General features: G+C 39.1%; 1 long non-coding RNA gene across 1 annotated transcript in view; it reads left to right on the forward strand.

The window, feature by feature from the left end:
- Positions 1 to 13,690, forward strand: part of LOC122808884 — a 148,939-nt gene that overhangs the window by 42,446 nt on the left and 92,803 nt on the right. The window contains exon 2 of the long non-coding RNA XR_006365838.1: positions 13,227 to 13,254. This is a non-coding gene — a long non-coding RNA (uncharacterized LOC122808884). The remainder of the gene's footprint in view (positions 1 to 13,226; positions 13,255 to 13,690) is intronic.

The raw sequence follows: 13,690 nt of genomic DNA on the forward strand, positions 1-13,690 counted from the left end.
GGAGAAAAGGATGCTAAGGATGAAGCTGCCAGGTAAGAGGAAAAGAGGAAGGCCTAAGATAAGGTTTATGGATGTGGTGAGAGAAGACATGCAGGTGGTTGGTGTGACAGAGCAAGATGCAGAGGACAGGAAGAAATGGAAACAGATGATCCGCTGTGGCGACCTCTAATGGGAACAAACGAAAGAAAAAGAAGATTCTTTTGTATTAATAAGGTTGTGTTTATAAAGTGAATTCAGAGGAGTTTCTTATTGGAGGTTAGATGCCATAAAGGAAGAGATTACAGATTTGTGACCAGATCTGACCACAGAGTATTGCAGTTAGGTGTAAGTTTTAGTGAGAATGAGGTCAAGAAGATTTTTGACCCATGTTCGGTATGCTAAAGTATAATGGTCATGTTCTGAATTACGTCCAACTAACAATCCTTTGGAGTTGTACATAACCTCCTTATCATATACAGGTTAGTTGTGTAACTTCTATCTTTATTTCACTACTGATTGGTTTCACCACTTGTCCAACTCTGTGTTAATAGCCTGCAGAATATCCAACCTCTTCCCAATACTAGATAATCACAATCCCTCACTCTTTAGTCTTTCCCAGTGTCACTTTCTATCTTATATGTCTCTTCCTAAATTCCACTCACTGTTCTCACCCACCCCCACTGCTCTACCAGTACCCCATTTCTACTTATCTCTTTCCCCCACATATTCTAGTGATGTTCTGTCTTTTTACCTTCCCCCTACTGCTACCTGTTCCATACCTACTCCTTCTCACCCCTGTTCTGCCTACACTTCGGTTTCTATCCTTCCTAATACATATTAATTACCTCTGTCCTCCAACCCCTCCTGTTTCTATCCTTCCTAATACATATTAATTATTTCTGTCCTCCAACCCCTCCTGTTTCTATCCTTCCTAATACATATTAATTACCTCTGTCCTCCAACCCCTCCTGTTTCTATCTTTCCTAATACATATTAATTATTTCTGTCCTCCAACCCCTCCTGTTTCTATGCTTCCTAATGCATATTAATTACTTCTGTCCTCCATCCCCTCCTGTTTCTGTCCTTCCTAATACATATTAATTCCTTCTGTCCCCCAACCTACTAATACACTCTGTGATTCTACAGTAATAATCTCAGCAACAACAAGTCATCCTATACCTTTAATACCCAGAGTTCCCTTGCCCATGCTACCTATTTCCTTTCCTCCACTCTATATTCTGTCTCTTTTTCTCTCTTTTTACTGATTCTGTCTTGGACACATCAAGAAAAATCATAACACTCTGTCTTGTTCTCTCTCTTTTTATCAAAGACTGGAGCCCTGTATACAAAACACTGAAACCACAGCATTTTTTTTTTTAACCAAAAATGCACTTTACAGAAAACTAATTAAAAAGTGAAATTAAAAAATCAGAACACATAAGTGAAGTGAAAACTGCCAATAACAAAATGAGAAAAAAAGCCCAATAATCAACAAAGCTGGCAAAGACCACAAAGTGTTAAATATATATTTTTTTCACATTAATATTTAAGTTCTTTGCCCACTTTGAGCAAATAGGACTTCTTTAGAACTATTTAATAAAAATAAAAGTCACATTTAAACAACTTAACACCAAACATGTGACCTGTGATATAAAGTTATACTATGCAATACAAATGATAACATCCACATGGCAGCTGGTTGTCTTGAAATATAACATTAAAAGTGCAAGTTGATAAATGAATACAAACTATGTTAAAACATGATATATATGCACACCAGACTAAAAACTATAACTATAAATCTTTGTCCATTCTAGTGAGTGCAGCTTCAGTGACCCTGACAATGGAGTCTGCAATTTTTAGAATATGTCTTCTTGGATTTACATGCCTAGTGGCAGTGGAAGGTTTGCAGTCTGAAAACTAATGAGTCACTGAGTTAAGTTATCTGAGTATGATGAAGCTGTGTTAGTTTACTGTTGGTGAGATTTTCTTGCCCTGATGTTTGGAGACAGGGGGTGTATTTTTTATAGCTTTAACATATGATCATTTAAGCTGACCTGTTCGAATTATGAGTAAGTTTATAAGGTGCTTACTTACCATCTCTGTATGTTAGAGGGAGCTGTCCAAGTTAGAAAGATAATTTCACCAGTCATTAACCATATCATGAGCTCATAGGAGATTATTAGGCTAACGGCTCAGGAGCCTTTACAAGCCTAGCCAGCAAAACCTGATTTATCTGGTGTATGTCCCCTAGGGGCAGTAAGAAGGCAGGAGTTGTGTCTATGCCTTGGGAATTTTTACATATTTTACAGATTGCCTCTATCCATAAGGGACATAGGCACCAGCCTGGATTTGAATTTACAGTTCCTCATCCATTGATACAGATTAGCCTTGAAGATGGCCAGGGAAGGACTCTACTTCATGTGAATAGTAAGCCTGTTCCAAAGATGTGGCAAACTCTGGAACACTTATCTGTCTCTCCAGTCTGTTCTGTTTGACACACTAAGTTCAGATCTCTGGAATGGGTGACCCTCATGTCGTTTGACTTGCAGATATGAAACAGCTCCATCAGGGCTGTTTTGTGAGCACTTTGTAGGTCAGACATAAGTCACCCCTTAATAGTCGATAGGAGACAGAGTAAAGGGAAAGAGCTTTCAGTCTAGCCATGTTGTTTACACCCTATATCTTCTTTTGAGTAACCTTTGAGGTCAGTCCAGCTGGTGGAGGCATCAAGTACATTCCAAATGGTGCATTGTACTCTATTATTGGTCTAATGAGGGTTGCGTACAGTGCAACTATAATCTTCCAAGAGCTAGATGCCATGCCTTTACTTATAATTTGTGCCACATAGAATGACTTCCTTCCCACTGTGGGTGCATGACAGTCAAGTTCAGGCTACTATCTACCAGGGTACCCAGATCCCTTACCTCTGAGTCTACTCTTAGAGGTGTGTTGCTAATATTGTAATTAGCAGGGGTATTTGTTTTCCCAAAGGGTACGATAATGTATTTCTTATAGGTTCATAGGTTGGTACTAGGCTATCGGCCCTAGGGCCTATGCAAGCCTAGCCATAACAATTCCCTAGATATTTCCTCCCACAATATTTACTTTTCTGGGCCCCTGTCTAGCAGGGTGATTGACATGATCCCCGGGGTGAATTTCCTATCTCCCATCCAATCATCAAGGTTTTTTTTGAAGAGGGCCAATGAGGCACTCTGCTTGACATGTATGGGCAGTCTATTCCAGAGTATGGGAAGTCTCTGGGTCAGAAACCTATCCCTCCAGCATGTTTTGTTCATTGTGATGACAAGGTTTAGATCCCTGGAGGGTGTGGCTCTGAGGGATTGGGATTTCTTTAAGTGGAGCATGTCCAACAGCTCAGGGTTTGACATGGCCTTGTATGTTAAACAGAGATCTCCCCTGAGTAGACAATATGCCACAGAGTATAGCTGGAGTTTTTTTAGACGGTCAGCATATGGCATCTGCAGCTTCATCTTTAGTTTCAGGCTGTGGTTCTGACACCATTCATTTGCCTGGTTTCGACCTTCCTGAAAGATATCAACATCACTAGGGATTCAATGATGGCCCCCAGCTTGCAGTTGTCTGCAACCTTTGTCATCCAGAGGCCTTCCACATTGGCCTTGGCAACTGCAAAGTATTCTGAACAGCAGTGGTCCTAGCACAGAGACCTGTGGCACACCACTAGAAACTGGCTATTTGCTGGAACTTGAATTACCCACTTTGACAATGTATGTCTTGTCCTTAAGCCAAATGGCTATCGTCTAGCGATGTATGGATTTATGCCCATTTCTGTGAGTTTATTAATAATACCCAATTACGGTATTGTGTCAAATGTCTTGGCTAGGTCGAGGTAGGCAGAATACACTGTTTTACCCTCATCCATATGCACTGTTTTACCCTCGTCCAAGGCCTTAGTGACCTTCTCAAAGAAGTTCACAAGATTTTGAAGGCATAACCTACCTGTAATGAAACTGTTTTGGGTTGGGTCCAGTATTTGGAGGTTTCCTGTGTCTTTGTTTATCAGGTTCATGATTATTCTGTACATAGCCTTAGAAACAAGACTAGTGAAGCTTATCATCTGTAATTTCCTGGGTCAGTTAATGGTCCATCATTACACAGGGATATGATCGCAGCTGTTCTCGACTCTATCAGAACAAAGCTGCTATGGTTAAACAGCAATCCTAATGGGCCTGATAGGTCCCCTGTTTAAATTATTTCAGAGACAGCCTGGTATATCATCGGGTCCCATTGATTCCATGTTTTAGCTTTAGAGAGCTCTGTGGCCACCTGTTCTTTAGCAATAATTGATGGATGAGTGGCAGACTTTATTTCTTGGGGGTGGCAACTGTGGGTGATGGGGGGTTAAAGTTTCAGCTAAACTTATCAGCTAGCAGATTTGCTATGTCTGCCAGTTGGGTTTAGGAGATGCCATCAATAACTTGTGATGACCCACCACTGGACCAGTAATCAAGGATCCTCAGTCCTCTCCACTGGCAACAGTGGGGAATATACACTGAGAGGTTGACAAGGTTCACACACAGTATTTCCAGATGCAGCTCTCTGCATCAAGTGCAATTTCCCTTAAGAGCACACAGAGACCACAGTCAGTCTGGGACTGGTTTCTCACAGCTATAGAGTTCAGATCTCAGCTGAGTGACCAAGCCAAGAACTCCAGTGCCCTCTCTATCCAGCCAGTGCTTCATGTGCCTGCCAAAGTAGATGACACACATATACCTAACTATGTCTAAGAGAATTACTATACCCTAGAAACTTAATTAAGAGCAAGGCAGATGTTGTGGTGAATGGTTCTTGTCAGTCCAAGACCGAATACAGAATGCTTTGTCTCTCTAAGAGATTCCTCAAATTAATATCTTAAATATTATTACTGGGATAGCTTGTAGAATGACATTATTTCTTCCCATCTGGCTCTCTTCCAGGTGAAATCCCCATTACTGAAGCTGGCAGTACTTAGCACCTACTTATAAAAATACTCACACAAGGGCTTTTGCTCAGAGTTTGGCAGATGCTAGAAGTCATAAAAGAATTGCATTCGTCCATGCTTTTAGAGGTAGTAATTAGTTTACTCCAAAGATAAAACAGAAGACTTCTCAGCACAGGTATTGTGTCTGTAGCTGCCATAAAGTAATTTAATTTCAACTATTCTTCTAAAGTTTGCTGGACTGAGGTTAACCCTCCAGTTTCCTCTGTTACAACAGATACATTTAAACAGTTACAATAGTGTATGTAAATTTCTGTTCTCTTCCAGCAGGGCACACTGCGGTTACATTTTAAGCATAGCACTTTATAAAGTAACTCTTCAGCACTCATGTCTGTTCAATCATCTTATATGACATACAGTTCTACTATATTTGTAACACAAGCATTTTATATAAATCATTTCGCTATTCACAAAATCCGCGGTGGTGCAGCGGTAGCATTGTTGCCTCACAACAAGAGGTTCTCCCGTTCGATTCTTGGCTGGAGTGCGGGGAGTGCCTTCTGTGTGGAATCTGCATGTCCTCCCCACAGTTGAGTGGGCGTTCAAAATACATGCGTAAAATAGGTGTGTCTTCATTGAAGGTTGGATGTCGAGCTGGCACCTCGACGTTCATGAAAATCTACTGCCAATCATTAGTGGACCGGAGTTCCGCTGTGGCGACCCCTAACCGGGAAAAGCTGAAAGACAAACATTTCGATATTCACAAATGACTTATAATTATTTATTAAATTCCAGCTGTGCTGGTAGTATCTCTGTTCATTACATAACTAATTCCACACATTGCTGGGAGTTTCCCTAAAGACTGCAGACATAACTGAAAAATGCCCTATGGTTATCCTTAGCTTTAGAGGCTATTTTTTACCACAAAGTCACCATTCAGAGACTTTACTAGTTGCCTGATCTACTTGTTTATTCTTTCTTTTGTTGTACAATCTATTAAGACCAGGAGTCCATAAGCATGGTTTGTTATTGCAGTTTAACCTGGGCATATTTTGGCTCATTTGAGGGAGATTAAATCTAGCTATGCCATAGCTTAAAAAGGAGTAGTTTGCTTTAGAAAAAGTTTTTTTAAAGTTCTTAGGGTTTGGTGGGAAGTCTACTTTTACTTTAATTTCCAGGAATACTGCTTTGTGTTCTGATCTTACCAGTGTAGACATCACACATGGGGGGGGGGGGGTGCATTGCTCTCCCATATTTGTGAGTATCTGATTTAGGATATTTGTTTTCCTGTTGGGAGTGCAGAACAACTTCTCCAGCGTATTTGAATTTACAAAGGAAGCTTTGGGCCTGTATATTAGTGGTCATATATGCCTCCCAGTTAATGCAGGGGTGTTACTGGGCTGGATGGTGAGTGATTCAGGTAGCTCTAGGTATGATGTCTGGGTATACTGGTTCATGGAGGGGGATCTGTAGCTAGCAAGAATTTGGTGATGGATTTTTCCCATAGATAGCTGCACATGGAGTATTTCTAGCATGTCATATTGTCTGACCAAGTTTGAGGTGAGTTTATCCTTTATGTAGATAGATGCACCTCCTGCTTTAACTCTCTCACATTTAGTGTTGAGCAGAATGTATGATAGAGATTATAGCCATGTACAGCCGAAGTGCTTTCTGTGGTTTCTGTAACTGCACAATTGTCATAATTCTCAAAATAAGGAGTGCTTCCAGTGAGTGCATTTTCCAGCTGACACTCCTAGCACTGAACAGCAGCACCTTTAACTTGTCCAGAGGATCTTTTATTATTTTGGAAGGTTTGTCTGTTTGGCAATGCCTAAAAAAGGCAGAATAGGGGTGGATAATGTTTTAGCCAATATCTGAAAGCCTAGAGGTGACAGGTGGAGACCGTCCCTGGCAAAGCAGTGTGGTCTGTTGAACATGCCCTCCCAGGCTGACAAATATTCGACCCCTTCAGAGTAACACCTGTAGTTAAGCCAATTGTTAAAGTTCATAATTTTCTATCTGTATTGTAGCAGCATCCTTAGAGATGGTAGAATACTGCTCAATGCTAGGCTCATGCCTGCCTGTGACACACATTCTGAGAGTTCAATCATGTCTCTCTTCATATAACCCAGAGAGGTAGATCTCAGGTCAGTCACTCCCACATGGACTATGACAGAGTCATACTGCTACTTAGTGGTGAGTGACCTGAGTGCTTGTGTGATCTGCCAGATCCTGGCCCCTGATAGGCAACTAACTGTAACTGTTCTTGTAAGGGGCACATCTCTGTGTCCCACAGTGGAGTCAACTATGACCAGAATGTTTTGTCGTGAACTGTTTCGCCTTATTGGCTTTGTGTTTGAGACACAACAAAATGTGCCTTGATATGTTTTGCTGGTATGTGTCTTGTTTGTGTGAATGCAGGCATATCTCTCAACTGTTCAGATTTTCACAGAATGTCCAGATTTTTACCTAATATTTTTGGTCTGTTCCAAATAAAATTTTGGTTTTCAGACAAATCATTGGCAAATCATTGAGAAATGAAGTCAGAAAATGAGAGACCTTTGAGTTTCTGACTTCATACCCTTCAGAAAAGCCATGCTAATTCAAAAATCTGTTTTTCCATCAACTTTCTAAGTTTGTAAGAGCAATATTAAAAATGGGTCCCAATTTTCAGCCCTTTATCTCCCCCATTATTTATGGTTCTGTCCAGATTTCTTGCTCTAAGATGTTAAGAGGTATGAGTTTCTGAAGACTGCACCTGTAAGACCTTTGAGGTGTGGGAACATTGGATACACTAGACAATCTCGACGTACTGAAGTGTTGAAATTCAGTACGTCAAGACCGAATAGTGGAAAGTGCAGTTAACCGAAACTACACTATGCAGAATCTGCAAATGTCGATTCCGCCGCTATCGTGGTGTCGCATTCGTGACGTGTAGTGCGGTTTGTGGATTTATCTGGGGTTTGAGGTAAGTGTTGTGTGTTTGAGGATAATGGGTAGGGACTTTAGTGTGTGTGAGTGTGTGCGGTGTTGTTTGTTGTGTGTTTGTGGGTTTAGTGCGACTTCGGAGTTAGAATATATAAGTAGGGGGGTGTGGGGGTGCAAGGGGGCTTGCCCCCCTGCTTATAGGTAGGTTAAGTGTGTTTGTGTGTGTTGTTATGCTTGTTTAGTTAGGTAGGTGTATGTGTGTGTGTGATTATGTCCTGGTTTGTGTGTGTGTGTGTGTGTGTGTGTGTGTGTGTGTGTGTGTGTGTGTGTGTGTGTGTGTGTGTGTGTGTGTGTGTGTGAATGGTCGCGATTGTAGTGTTCGTGATTGTGGGTTTTCGTGTATGTGGTTTTTCGACTATTCAGTCTCGAAATACTGAAATTCAACATTTCAATATTTGGAGATTGTATAGTGAATCTGGGAACATTACATGTGAGCACCTCCACATATGTAGGTCTAAACAGCTATAAACCTATGAACTCATAAGTTGGTGGTTTTTAGTGAGTGCAGTGAGTGATGTGTATTCGTTACTGTCAATCTGTTGTTGCATTTTGTGTCTGTATGTGAGAGTCTGGCCTTCAGTGATCATGTGTAAGTATATCTCTCGCATACTGTATTTGTTTAAGAATTAAGTGGTTGTTAGTGAACATGAGGCAATTGCTACATTGCCTCGGGTTGCCTATGTCCACCAAGCTGGACACAGAGATGGTAGGAAAGTGCCCATCCATGGATGCTGGTCTTAATATACTTACAAGGTATATGAGTGGTGGTTGTATATAAATGGAACAAGGCGGTGGTGCCTCCTGACCTAGTCTGTGATGCTGCCCAGTGCCCAACCTGGATGCACACTTTGCAGTGAAGCCCTGGATGCTAAAATGGGATAACACTAACCAAAAAATTTGTTGATGAATGCATACGAGCTGCTCACCACACAAATCTATTGACTGGTGAGTGTTGCAGAACTAGTACAAAATTCCAATACAGTTTTCAGTGTTCGTGTATATATGCAAAGCACTGCAAACTGCCGTTGTGCAAAGAGCAGCTTTACTCAAACAGAAAGCTTAAATACACTTAGAAAAATACCACAACTGTAAACCATTCTAAACTAATGAAATAAGTTACAGAAGCCAAAATATTCACCGGTGATATGACCAAGAAGTTTTAGTGCTTTCATCCTTTGTTGATGGGATTTCATCACAAAAAAACAGCCATTCAAAAACAAGCAGTAGTAAAAGGACAGATGGTGCAGGCAGCTAGAATGAACAGTCATTACAACTATTTCTTTACAAGAATGTCAACTGTTAAGTGACATGTTTTTAGAAAGAGAATATCCCTTAGCTTTGATCAATTCTATTATGCAAGAAGTTGTTCTTAAGAGAAAAACAGGGGTATACATCCCGTTGTTAATGCATAATAACTATTTAATGCATAATAACTATAACTCATCAGTGGACAGTCCAACTATTCATTTGAATCTATAGGAACAACCAGTACTGACAAAGACAATTCCATCATGCAAGATGGAACAAATAATAAAGTCAATTACAGCCCTACATATGTAATTATGTATTCATTAGATAGTACTTATACAAGACGTAATACATTTAAAAACTGGAGGATTATAACAACTATCCAGAAAAAAGTACTATATTTGGCAGCATTCCACATATTACATACAAAAAAGGTAAATGTATAAAAAAACATATTAAAGAGTGGTAACACATATAATAATATTTCTGGTAACTATAGAATGTATAGATATGGAATTTGTATATATCGTAAAAACATACACAATTGTGATAAAAGGATTATAATAACACAACAATTTCAGTGTCAGGTAGATATAACACCAGTAAGTAGTATAAGTAGCTTTCTGCCACAATTGCTCTGCATATTACATAGGAAATACGGAATGGAAACTCAAGGAAAGGATCTATGAACATGTGTACAATATTAAAAGTAAAAAAAGTACTAAAGCTTTGAGCACATTTCTAATTATCCTACTCACAGGTTCTTATTTGTGGTGCTGGAAAAATATTGATGTACAACCTAGAGGTGGTCTGTGGAAAACACAACTGGAATATAAAGAATTATAGTGTCAGAAAAAACTAGGTACTGCGACACCACCTGGAATAAATTAATTGGTTTCAATTACTAGTTTACTAAAACTTAAAAGAATATTATAGATAGGCAAATGACATTTATAAATTTGGATATATATATATATATATATATATATATATATATATATAGATAGATAGATAGATGTTTAGGGTATAATACTTACTATCATATTTTACTGTGTTAATATGAACCTGCATTTTATATACATATAAAATAAGTTCTGCATTGGAAATAGGGTACCTTTACGTTGATTGATTTTTAGTCATGTGACATATTAAGTGTATATAAGCATATGTATGTTGAATGCCTGTTTGCTTCTTATGAAGTCCGATCAATAAAGGATAAAAGCACTAAAACTTCTTGGTCACATTACTGGTGAATATTTTGCCTCCTACCACTTATTTCATTAGTTTATACACTTAATAAATAACACGTTTATCACTTCCTAAACCCTCAGGCCAATCAGATAAGCACACAATGAGCTGTCTGCCAGTAATTCTCAGCTCAGATGAGTGAAATCAGCCCTCTTGTGCCATAAGACTGCAGACTTAGACTCTTTTAATGGAAAATGACTGGCTTAGAGCCCATGTGTTGGGAGCAACAAACAGATACCTGGAACTAACTTATCAATTCAACTAGCTGCACTGTAATTACTTAGAACAGCAGTGCTACAGCAGTTAGAATAGCAGCTGGAATGTGTGAAAAAAATACAGAATAAAACAATTAACTGCCATGCTGTCCAAGTTAGAAAGATAATTTTACCAGTCAGTAATCCTGTCGTGCTAGTCCTGTCAGTGAGCATCAGGCACTTTGTAAACTGTCTAAGAATCATACCTCCCAACTGTCCAGATTTTTGCCTCATATTTTTGGTGTGTTCTTCTTAAATTTTATGGATGTTTGTGGCAAATCATTGAGGACAAAATTCATTAAATAATGACAGGCATTTTAGTTTCAGATTTCATATTCTTCAGAAAATGCATGGTAACACAAGACCTTTCATTCTAGCAACTTTCTACACTTAAGAAAGCAATATTTAAAAATTGTCCCTGTTTTGGGGGCTTTGTCTACTCATTATTTTTGTCTTTGTCCAGATTCTTTTGTGTTAAGAGGTTGAGAAGTGTGTTCAGAACACCAAGTGCAATGAGGTTGGCAACTAAATGGATAAAAGTAGTCTAAGGAATGGTATATCAAATAATGCTAGTAAGCGGTTAGTGTTGTCACCTCACAGCAAGAGGTTCCCCAGTTCGATCCTCGGCTGGGGTGCCTTCTGTGCGGAGTCTGCACATCCTCCCTGTGGTTGCGTGGGTTTCCTCCGGGTACTCCGGTTTCCTCCCACATCCCAAAGACATGCTGGAGGTGGATTGGACACTCTAAATTGGCCCTAGATGTGAGTGCATGTGTGCCTTCTGTGGAAGGTTGGGCGCCGGGCTGGCAACTTGACACTGTAAAACTCCACTGCCAATCATGAGCAGACATGTGATCCACTGTGGCGACCCCTAACCGGGAAAAGCCGAAAGAAGAAGAAGAAGAAGCTAGTAAGTAGAGAAGATATGTTAAGTATATACACTCCATTGTGGAAAAGATGTACAAGGTGAAGCTGCGATGGAGTAGTAGTAGTACACAGCTAGAGTTTGATATCAAATACAAATCCATTACAATAACAATAGTATGGGGGCAGAAGCCATATTCTAAAGCTAACAATGTAAGAGGTGAGGGTAGAGCACAATGTAGTTTTGTACAGATTGCAGTCACACTTGCAGGAGATTAATACACAAACTCCCTATAAGAAGAACAGTATGTGGGCTGAGCTGGTAGAAGCACATGGTATATATAACAGCTGGCTACCTTACCATTAATAGTACGACTGCACTTTGGCTCATATCCAACATAGCATGCATTTTAAGGCTTGGTTGCTAGCAATAGACTGAAGAGAGGTTGGCTCAGATGCCACAAACACAGATAATGAAGAGTCATTAATCACCAGTTTAAATAAATCAGTTTTATTAACTTTCCTGGACAGTTTATTTTGAAGATACATTATTCCATATTCTTCTGTGAATATTATAGAAGTCATCCGTGAAGTACTGCTTTTGTTTCTGTATGGGGGAACAAAATGCAGTTCAAAGAAAAAAATAAAATATTTGGTAAAGTTTGAAGCTGCAGCAGTTAATGTAACCACAATGTCCTTAGCCTTGAGCAGAGTGAACAGTGGGGCAGCAGTTAATGTCGCCTCACAGCAAAAGATACTCTGGTTTGATTCTTGGCTGGGGTGCCTTCTGTGTGGAATCTGCATGTTTTCCCTGCATTTGTGTGGGTTTCCTGTGGGTACTCCACTTCCTTCCACATTACAAAAACATGCATCTGGAGCATTTTTCCCTGGGTCTCTGCTTAAAAAGACTGTCCTAGTCAAACGTTCCTAGTTAACAAATGTTGAATAAATTAAATTAAATTAAATTGTTAGTCTGCTTCATAACTGCAAATACACTGACCAGACAGTTCTAAACTGCTTTCCACTGGAAATTTCTGTGAGGGGTACAGCATTTCCTTCAGGTCACTTTGTATCCCTGTAAACCTGCAAATAAACTGGCCAACTCTAAGTCTCTTTTCATCTCATAAGAAATGATTTCACACTTTAATGAATGGTTCATTCAATACATTTGATAGGTCAATGAGATCTTCTGTGAATTCAATTTCTGTGTATCCAAATATTAGCCTTCAGTATACAACAGTTTAGCACAGAGAATTAAGGTTATAAGTGACTAATAAGCTTCATTCCCTAGTTTTGGGTTTGATTCTATCAGACTCCATTTGCCTGCTATTCAACTGAGAAGTCACTTAACAGCATTCCTGAGTAGACAACTAAAAGAAATACCTGTACCTAGTGCATTTGTGCAGTTTATAAAGAAAAAAGTATTTGTTTTGAAACTCATGACATAATACATAATAGTTAATAATACACATTTCAAAAAATAATTACAAAGAAAATATACTTTGAAAAGGTGATAACAAAAACTGAAAATATATTAATCAGTACTAAATGAGCAATGTTTGCTCCTCATATGTGAAGAAAAATTGAATGCTGTATTTCTCAAACTAGGCTTGCAACTGAAAAATACATTGTCATTTAATTTTGAAAATCATAAAAAAATACAAATTTTCTTTTTTATTTTTATATAGATAAAGCAAAATATGAAAATACAGCTGGGTAAGTAATATATTATGACTGATTTATACTGTTCCCATGGTAATAGCTTGTTTAAGTTTTATCTGTAATTCTACAAGTAATGTTTTGTTAAGGTCTGGCAGTTGGCTTAGAGGATTATGGAACTGTTTCCTGTGGTCCACAGGTGAAAGGTGTGATCCCCTCTGCTTCCATTGCCTGACCGCGGGACTCTGAACTTGTCACTTAACAGATATAGTGCCCAAGCTGAACGAGGTCCATGCAGATCACTGTTCTATCCAGGGAAACAAATAAAATAAATATATTGATCTATTTGTCTTTGTTGATCAGGAAAGTCAAACTGAGCAAAATCCCATTTTCAGGGGAGGCTTGCAGAGAAAAGCACCACAGTTAAATAAATTGAAGACATGTTTATACGTTCAGTACATTTACATGAACAGTATACATTTTTTGAATGAAA

The sequence above is a fragment of the Protopterus annectens genome, chromosome 1.part1 (assembly GCF_019279795.1).
Source record: "Protopterus annectens isolate FY-2018-M chromosome 1.part1, PAN1.0, whole genome shotgun sequence".
NCBI lineage: Eukaryota > Metazoa > Chordata > Ceratodontiformes > Protopteridae > Protopterus > Protopterus annectens.